The sequence below is a fragment of the Heterocephalus glaber genome, unplaced genomic scaffold (assembly GCF_053883595.1).
Source record: "Heterocephalus glaber isolate CG9 unplaced genomic scaffold, H.glaber_assembly_v1.0 deba00001460, whole genome shotgun sequence".
Classification (NCBI taxonomy): Eukaryota; Metazoa; Chordata; class Mammalia; order Rodentia; family Bathyergidae; genus Heterocephalus; species Heterocephalus glaber.
In genome coordinates this window covers 4,845,229-4,855,554 of record NW_028258307.1, presented here as the reverse complement: position 1 = coordinate 4,855,554, position 10,326 = coordinate 4,845,229, and the positions used below count along the sequence as shown (strand labels likewise).

General features: G+C 46.0%; 1 pseudogene; it reads left to right on the top strand.

The window, feature by feature from the left end:
* The first annotated feature begins 7,008 nt into the window (after positions 1-7,008).
* Positions 7,009-8,916, top strand: LOC101705024 (golgin subfamily A member 7 pseudogene; annotated as a pseudogene).
* Positions 8,917-10,326: the final 1,410 nt, after the last annotated feature.

The window sequence follows — 10,326 nt, the reverse complement described above, 5'->3', positions numbered from 1 at the left end:
TCCTCTACACCAATGACAGACTCACTGAGAGAGAAATAGGGCAAATAATTCCTTTCACAATAGCATCCAAAAACCTGAAATACCTAGGAATCATCCTAACCAAAGAAATCAAAGACCTCTTCTCTGAAAACTATGGCACTCTGAAAAGAGAGATTGAAGATGATATCAGAAAATGGACAGATATCCCCTGCTCCTGGGTAGGAAAGATTAATATAGTGAAAATGGCCATCCTTCCAAAACTGCTATATAGATTTAATGCAATTCCAATTGAGATCCCAGCAGCATACTTCATAGACCTCGAGAAAACAACCCAAAAATTCATTTGGAACAAGAAGAGACCCAGAATAGCAAAAGCAATTCTAGGTAACAGAGACATGGCATGAGGGACATCACAATCCCCAACCTGCAACTATACTACAAAGCTACTGTGATAAAAACAGCATGGTACTGGCAAAGAAACAGGCTTGAGGACCAGTGGAACAGATTAGAAGATGCAGAAACAACGCCAGACACACTCAGCCATCTCATCTTCGATAAAGGAGCCAAACACCCTCACTGGTGGAAAGATAGCCTCTTTAATAAATGGTGCTGGAAAAATTGGGCTTCAACTTGTCAAAGATTAAAACTGGACCTGTATCTCTCACCATGCACTAAACTAAAATCAAAATGGATTAAAGATCTAAATATTAAAATAGAAACTCTGAACCAGTTGGAACAGAGGTTAGGGAGAACCCTTGAAGACATTGGTGTAGGAAAAGATTTTATGAACAAAACCTCAGTTGCCCGTGAACTAGCACAAACAATCAACAAGTGGGATCTCTTCTTATTAAAAGGCTTCTCCACAGCAAGAGAAACCACCAGCAGTGTGAAGAGACAACCCACAATGTGGGAAAAAATCTTCACCTGGTCTTCCTCAGACAAAGGTCTACTATCTCGAATCTAGAAAGAACTTAAAAAGATCAGACCTCCCAAATTTAAAGACCCAATCCAAAAATGGGCATCTGAAATGAACAGACATTTCTCAGACAAAGAAGTAGAAATAGCAAATAAATACATGAAAAAAATGTTCAACATCACTGGTCATTTGAGAGACGCAAATGAAAACAATGCTGAGATTCCACTTCACTCTAGAAAGAATGGCTGCTATCATGAAATCAACCAATAGCAAGTGCTGGCGGGGCTGTGGGGAAAGAGGAAGCCTGCTCCACTGCTGGTGGGAGTGTAGACTGATGCAACCACTGTGGAAATCAGTATGGAAATACCTCAAAGAACTAAGACTGGAAGTCCCATTTGACCCTGCTATTCCACTGCTGGGGATCTTCCCCAAAGAATTAAAAGAATCATACCACAGTGATATATGTGCACCCATGTTCATAGAAGCACAGTTTGTAATAGCTAAAACTTGGAAACAGTTCAAATGCCCATCAACTGGAGACTGGATAAAGAAAATGTGGTTTCTTAATAAAATGGAGTACTACTCAGCCATCAAAAATGAGAAATTAGAGACATTTATAGCTAAGTGGATGCACATTGAGGCAATACCCTTAAGTGAAATAAATAGGACACACATGAATAAATTCCAAATAGTTTCTCTGGTGTGAGAAACTGAAAGTGTAAATAAGGACTAAATGTATAATAGGTAATGTGAAATAGGAAGAAAAGGGGCAAAGGGGAAGGAAGTGGGAGGGCTAGAGGAAAGGATAGAAGGGAATGGGATTAATATGAGAAAATGGAAAAATAGGAACAAAATCTTTGTAAATAGGGAGGAATGGAGGGGTTGAAGGGAGGGCTGGGTAAGGGTGAAAAATAAGAACGAAGAGAGGCTATGTAAAGGTGCAAATTTCCAATGATGAATGTCATTATATTGTATAGCTAAAATGTACCAATGATTAGAATGAATAATCGAAAATGTAAAATAGGAAGAATAGGTCCGAAGGGGTAGGGGTAGTGGGAGGGGCAGAGGAAAAGAAAGAAGGGAAAGGAAAAATGATGAGAAATGGAAAAAATGGAAATAAAGTCTTTGTAAATAGGGAAGGGTGGAGGGCATGAAGGGAGGGCTAGGAATGGGGAAAAAATAAGAACCAAGATGCATTATGTAAAGGTACAATTCCCAATGAGAAATGTAATTGTGTTGTATCCCTACAATGTACCAATAAAAGAATTTAATTAAAAAAAAAACAAAAAAAACCCAGCCAGGTGTAGTGGTTCAGGCCTGTAACCCCAGCATTTGGGAGGCAGAGGCAGGAGGATCTCTGTGAGTTCCAGGCCAGCCTGGGCTACATAGTGAGTTCAAGGGCAGCCTGAACTATGTAGTGAGACCTTGTCTCAAAAAACCAAACCAAACCAAAACAAAACAAAAACAAACAAACAAAAAGAATTGGGTGGGGATTTGAAAAGATACATATTCCTGGATCCTATTCCTGAATAATTTAGTAGAACTAGGATAGGACCTATAAATTTGTATTTTTAAAATTTTTTTATTTATCTGTTTTTTTGAAATAGGCTCTTTTTGTGTAGTTCAGGCTGGCCTTGAATTTCCTATGTAACCCAGGCTGGCCTCGAATTCACTGGGATTCTCCTGACTCAGCCTCCCCCCATGCCAAGAATTACAGGCATGAACCAAAGCACCCAGCTTTTGTTTGATTTCTCTTTTTACAATCATATTTTAGTGGACTTAGAGATGAGCTGATTGTTTTCGATTTTTTTCTTTTTTAAAAACTTGTTTTAGGGCCGGGGATATAGCTCAGTGGTTCTAGCGCCTGCCTCATAAGCGCAGGATCCTGAGATCCATCCCCGGTACCAAAAAAACCACAAAAACTTGTTTTGCACATGACAATCGTGCATATTTATGACACACAGTGTGGCGTTCTGATCCATGTGTACACTGGGTGGTGATCAACTCGGATGATCAGCACATTTACTACCTTAGACGGTTACCATTTCCTTATGGTGAGAATATTTAAAATCCCACCCAGCTATTGCAAAATACACAGTGCTTTATTATTTACAGGATTGAGTGTTTAAAGAAATTAATGTGTGTTATATGCCTCTTTAGTTTCAAAAGCAGAGAGTTATTATAATTATCGTCCCCCTGCATTTCTGAAACAGCCAATTTCCTTGGGAGGCAAACAGCACAAATAATATTCTTCCCAATCAGCAGCAGCAGGGAGATGCCGCCCATTGCTCTGGTAAGAAAACTGCATTCACTGGCTGGGATCTTCAGCTGCCTGGTGACCAGACCGCTCAGCTTTCAGGGTGCGGGATCAGGTGGCCCTGGCAGTTAGTCCTCTTTGCGTGGAGGTCACTTCTCCCTCGTGAATATTTCCATCTCTCCCAGGTCCGTGTTTGAACCTCATCGAGTTTACAATCCTGTGGCTGGGGGATAAGGAGGAAGTGAGGAGTGGCAGGTGGAAGTTCTGTTTTGAACCAGAGCAAATCCTGGTCCTCCTCACCCAGTCACTAATCAGGATCTCTGCTTCGAAGCCACGGAACCAAAAGACCAGCGGAGAACTTGCAGGGCCACGGCAGCGCTTAGCAAGGGGGCCGGGAACAGGAGTCTGTACTGAGGGAGAACAGAGCCCTTCTCCCAGGCTGGTAGGAACGTAAGCTGGCGCAAGACTGTGGACATCAGTGTGTTGACCCCTCCACAACCTAGAACACAGGGTCCATGGACCCAGCTACACTCAGTGGAGCCTGGTGTGGTGGCCCATGCCTGTAATCTCAGCAGTTGGGAGGCTGAGGCAGGAGGATCAGGGTGAATTCAAGGCCAGCCTGAACTACACAGTGAGACTTTGTCTCAAAAATAATCTATCTAGGGCCGGGGATTTAGCTCAGTGGTTTCACTGCCTGCTGCACGAGCACAAGGACCCGAGTTCGATCCCCGGCACCCCCCCCCCCCCGCAAAAAATCTATCTATTCTCAATGGAGTACCATTTTGCTATAAAGAAGAGTAAATTTGAGTTATTTATAGGAAAACTGAAACATCTTGTTACCATAATGTTAAGTGAAATAAATCAGACACACAAACTTCAACATTGTATGGTTTCTCATAAATGAGAGACTGAAAGTATAAGTACATTAAAAAGCAAAATAACAGAGATGACAATGAACAGGGAGGTAGACTTTGTGGAGAAGGGGAGGTCGGAAGGACCAAGATGGGATGTGACATGTAGCAATGGCCACATTTCTTATGTATTGCAAACATACACTAGTAAATAAATATAAGTCATCTGGAAAACAGAAGAAATGCCAAGCAGATTGCCCCCACAGACTCCCCAACCGCAGCCATGCAGAATCCTGGCCTGGCCGGGAGGGACCTCAGCTGGGTCTCCCTGTGCGTCCTCAGCTCTGCTTTGCTTTTCTTTGCTATTTGTGAGGTAACACTTGGTAGTTCTCACATCGTGGATCAACAGGAAGGCTGGACCTTTCCCCATGGGCACAGGGGAGTCAACACGGCTTTGGCTCCTGCGGGAATTTACTCAGTCTCTGCTTTTTCAAGTCCTGTCCTTTGTTCGTGTCCCTTGCACCTCTGAGACCAACACAGCCAGCCCCACCTGGCCCGGATGCTCTCCTCGGTGGCCTGGCCAGTGGCCCACACTTCCACACCGCCAGTGGATCTCACAGCCCTCCCAGGACAGGGCAACAGGCATTTCCAGTGTGGCTGTGGAGTTCACTTCTCCAGAAAGGCCACAGACTTACCTCAGAGATCAAAGCTGCAGGCACCTCTCTGAGCACGGCCTGAGGGAGACGCCTCCTTTGGTGACAATAAGTACACAAGGTTATTTTTGGCTTGGGGGCGTGTTTGAGATTTTGGTTTTTTTGGGGTTTTTTTTGTTTTTTTTTTGGTACCAGGGATCAAACTCAGGACCTTGCATTTGCGAGGCAGGTGTCAGAACCACTGAGCTAAATCCCCGGCTGGTTTTTTTTTTGAGACAGGGTCTCACTATGCAGCCTGAGCTGGTCTTGAACTGGCAGTGGTTCTCCTGCCTCAGCCTCCCGAGTGCTGAGATTACAGGCGTGCACCACCAAGCCTGAAGGACTTGTGTTTAGCTTGGAAGGACGTACGCAGCATATGTGGATGCTGGTGGTAGGAAGTGGCAGGTATGTTACCACAGCACCGTCAGACTCCTTTTTGTGGAGGAATTCAGACCAATCACAAACACACATAAAACAGACAAACTAGAGATGAATGCTCCAGGTTAAACCACAAGCTAGCCGTCCTCCCAGGTGAGAGGAACAGGTCTGTCTTTGTCCAGTGCACCTGGGAGAGAAGTCATATTCTCAGCAGCAACTCTGAAGTGCTAGAAGCTCTCTGTAAATAACAGAAATAGAAGGCATCTCATTGCGGTAACCCCCTCCCTCACCTGCAGGAGGGGCATTTTGATACAGACCATCAGCTTTTTTTTTTGGTACCAGGGATCGAACTTGGGTCCTTGGGCTTTCAAGGCAGGCAGTGGAACCACTGAGCTAAATCCCCAGCCCATCTTTTTTGTTTTTGTTTTTGTTTTTGTGGTACTGGAGATTGAACCTAGGGCCGTTGCATGGATCTACATACCCAGCCCTCTTTATTTTGAAGTAGAGTCTTACTGTGGTAAATTAACTAATGGTCAACTTGGCACTACAGCTGAACTGAGTCAGCATGGTCTGGGCATGGAAGGCCCACCTGAGGACTGTTGCCAAGGGCATCACAGAACTGGAGGGGAAAATGGTTTCCTGTTGGTTTTCCTGGAGAGGCTTGCTGGGGCTGGTTTTGCTGATGTGAGCTCGGCTGTTCTCATCGAAGGGGAACTCAGCTGTCGCTGGGAATGGCTGCTGTTCTCCTCGGGAGCTCTGGTCTTTGCCTTGAGCATCCTGGCTCCAGTGCAGATCCCTCAGCCTGGTGGCACAGACCCTTCACCCCGCCAGTGCAGGCTTTCTGGTTTCCACCACTGGCCCTTGGGCCTTCCTGGTGCAGATCCCCCATATGGACTTGCCTGAGACATTGCCATGGGCTCTAGGCCTCCGGCCGGACTTGTGTAGACAAGGATCCCTCAGCTGGATCCTTTGGGTCTCTAGTGTGTGGACAGATCTCTTGTACGCCCACATTTAACTTTTTGGGTGACTATTATAAAATAATCCTATAAATTATGTGTCCTGTATTAAGTCTATTCCTTTGCACACCCTGACTGCAACACTTATTAAATCACTAATAGCCCAGGCTGGGCTTGAACTTGTAATCCTCCTGCCTCAGCCTCTGAAGAATGCTGGGATCACAGGCACGTGCCACCACGCTCGGCTATATTTTTTAAACATTCACTATGCGCTGGCCGTCTGTCATCTAGTTTTCTGCTGCTTCCTGGAGGAAAGACCCTGGGATCAGGCCACCTGGGCTGAATCCTGACTCTGATGCTTATTAGAAGTTACACACTCACGAGCCGTGTAATCATGCCCTGTCAGTGATGAACCACACACGCTGCTGTGGCCCAGTAGGGTTATAATGGAGCTGGAGAACCCTTATCACTAAGTGACACCGTGGTCACCCTAACAACAAAGTATTCCTTGTGTTTGGGTGACAGCACGTACAATGATGTTAGTGTAAGATACTTGATAACAAGTGACTAGGTTGCTGGCTTGAACATCTATCATACTTTTTATTGTTATTTTACAGTGTATCCCTATTTATAAAAAATAGCTGACTGAAAGTAACACAACAATTCAGTCAGCAGCTCCCATACTCCTGATGAAGGCTAAGTACTGTCTGCCTCAAACGGCACCCCATGCCGTGGGATGTTTCACCCACCGGGAGGTTTGTTCACCTCTATTTAAGATCCCTCCTACAAGGAGCCAGGGATTTAGCTCAGTGGTTTCACCACCTGCTGCGCAAGCACAAGGACCCGAGTTCGATCCCTGGTACCAAAAAAAAAAAAAAGGTCCCTGCTACAGACTGAGCGACGGCGGGGGGGGGGACGGACTAGAAAAAGAAAGTTCTGGAATGGATGGAATCTTCTGGAATCTTTGAGGCTCGTTTCCATGGTGACCACTTCCAATGCTAAGTCCATTGACCATGTCCAGTTCTCCATGAAGCAAGTGACCAGCCCACCCAGAGGTCTGCATGTCCACTTTGTGTGTCCCACTGTTAAATCACCCGAGACCCTCTTTGTGAAGGCCTTCGCTCAGCATCTGGCACCGGTCCCGAGCATACGCTGCTCCAGTGCTGTTCTTGTTCCCTCGGAAAGCACCAAGTTCTCCAGTACCCAGAGCAAAACCTGGTCAGGGCAGGGCTTCACATGACACGTGTGGACATGGGGTGGCATCAACCCTATTTAATCTGGGCATCAGCTCTTATAAAATAACCTGTCACTGCAAGTGGCACTTTTAACCGGGAGGACTAATTTGCAGGGACTAAGCCTAAGTACCCTGAAGTACCAGAGCGAGGGTGTTAGGAGCAATGAGGGTGTTAATCACCTCTGGAAGGCGATTAGGTCATGAGCACAGAGCCCTGGGCGGGGGGGGGGGGGGGAGTTGATGGCCTTGTGAAAGAAACCCCCAGAGAGGTACCTCACAAGCACCTCATCACCCGGGAGAACACAGCTAGAAGCTAGAAGGAAGGCACCCCTCTCTGGAAACAGGAAGCCGGCCCTCCCCACGCGGACTCTGCCAGTGAGCTGAGTCCATCACACCAACATCGGAGATTTGCTATCCCAAGTAAATCATCTCGCAGGACCATTTTCTTTCTTTCTTTTTTTTTTTTTATGGTACTGGGGGATCGAACTCGGGTCCTTGTGCTTTCGAGGCAGGGGGTGGAAACACTGAGGTAAATCCCCGGGCCCAGGACCATTTTCTTTCCAATAAATCAGTGATTCCTAACATTTTGGGTCATGAACCCCTTTAAAAATCTGATCAAGCCAGGCATGGCAGTGTACCCCTACATTCTCAGGACTCTGGGAGGCTGAGGCAGGAGGGTTCCAAGTTTGAGTCCAGCTTAGGCAAGTCAACAAGACTGTATCTCAAAATAAATGGTTAAAAAGGGTGTGGGATATAGCTCGATGTGAATGTCCTGAGTTCAATCCCTAGAATCCCTCCAAGAAAGGATGAAGACTACTGACTGCTGGAACAGAGCACATTCACACTCACTATGCAGTTCGGGGTAGCCTTGAACCTGCTATCTAGCCAGGCTGGCCTGGAACTCATAGCAACACTCCTGCCTCAGCCTCCCCAGTATGGGATTACAGGTGTGCCCGACCAGACTCGGCTCTGGGAACTGGGATTTTAAAAGTCTAATAATACAGGCAGAGGAGGCGGGTTCGTGTTTCCCGGGCCGAACCGGAATGGGGGGGGGCGGCTCAGGGCTTGGGTTCGGGGCGGTGGCTGATGGTCAGCTGCAGCAGCATGGGTAGAGGCGGAGGCTGTGAGCTTCTTCGGGCAGTGGGCGGGTTTGAGGGTCTGGCGGGCCAGAGTACCGGGTCCGGGCGGGGGATCTGACGCGTGCTGCCTCCCCTTCCCGAACTCGCAGCGGCAGGCGTTGGTGTCCGGGAAAGTGTTCATCCAGCGAGACTACAGCGGTGGCACACGCTGCCAGTTCCAGACCAAGTTCCCCGCGGAGCTGGAGAACCGGATTGACAGGCAGCGGTTTGAAGAAACTGTGCGAACTCTAAATAACCTTTATGCAGAAGCGGAGAAGCTCGGGGGCCAATCCTATCTTGAAGGCTCTTTGGCTTGTTTAACAGCATACACCATCTTCTTATGCATGGAAACCCATTATGAGAAAGTTCTGAAGAAAGTCTCCAAACATATTCAAGAACAGAATAAGAAGATATATGCTCCCCAAGGCCTCCTCTTAACAGACCCCATTGAGAGAGGACTTCGAGTTATTGAAATGACCATTTATGAAGACAGAGGCATGAGCAGTGGAAGATAAACCATCAATTTAAAGATCCCACCTCCTGCTGGGACCCTCATCTGTCCACTGACTGATCACAGAGTGTCCCTACTTCCTCTCCAGAGCATTATTCCTTGGTATCTGCTGCCAGAGCCATGGTGTCATTTACTCCAAGGACTTTCTAAAATTCCTTGCCTGAGGTGACCTCTAGTCACTCAGCACCCACTTTGTGTCTCCAAATTGTATAGGACTCTGTAATCTTTTGATTAGTTTCTGAGAAAACACAATGAAGCATTTCATTTTTTAAATTCAAAGCCATTTAGTAAAATATGCAGTTGGTCAGCCAATGCAGTTTTGTTTCTTACTTGTACCAGTACCAGTTTATTCCCTGGGCCAGTTCCCAGGGTGGCTTTTGACTTCAATAAGTCCTATCTTAGGCAGTGTTTGGTCTTACTCCCCTAAGTTGATAAAAGGCTTTGTTCCAGATGGGGGTATGTATATCTGTGGTTTTGCTAGTACAGCTCCCAGATTTCAAATAACTACACATTTTGCTATGATTCAAATCCTAAGATTGATTCAAACCAAAGCTCATTGAAGAAAATAATGTATAATGTGATTTGTCTCATTATAGCAACTATTCCTAATTAAAGCAGTATTTAATGCAGTTTTCAGTTAATTTCTTTGGAGACTTTTATATTATTGCAATACTTTGAATGTTGGGAAGATGTGGTCTGTGTTGCTTATTCATTACACAAATAAGTAAGCACAATAAAGTGGATGCTAAACCATCAAACACACACACACACACATAAAAGTCTAATAATACATAGACCAACACTGAAAGAGGAAAAATTTTAAAAATGACTTTAAGGTCAGCCTGAATTACACAGCGAGCCCCTGTCTCAAGACAATGAAAAGCTAGCCAGGCATGGTGGTGCACAGCTGTAATTCCAGCACTTCAGAGGCTGAGGCAGGAAGATTGACACAGGTTGGAGGTCAGCCTGGGCTACACAGCGAGACCCTGCTAAAAAAAAAAAATTCTTGGGCCGGGGATTTAGCTCAGTGGTGCTGCTGCCTGCCTCAAAAGTGCAAGGTCCGGAGTTCTATCCCTGGTACCAAAAAAAAAATTCTTGGTGCCCGAGCCACCCCCAGATCAATGAATTCTGAATTTCTGGAAGGTGGGGACAACAAATCAGTAGTATTTAACACTCCCCAAATGATTTGGATGTTCAATCAAGATTGAGAAAAGCAGCTCTACTGCCTCTCCATAACTGAGACAAGATTTCGGTGGTTGCTGGATGTGATGACACACACCTGTAATCCTGGCACTGAGAAGGCTGAGGCAGGACGCTCGCCCTGAGTTCGAGGCCAGCCTGGGTTACACAGCAAGACTGTCTCAAAAAAAGATTTCAGTGGATGTGAGCTTTCCAGGCCTTCATCCTCCTGTATGATTCTTCCACTCTTCCCGC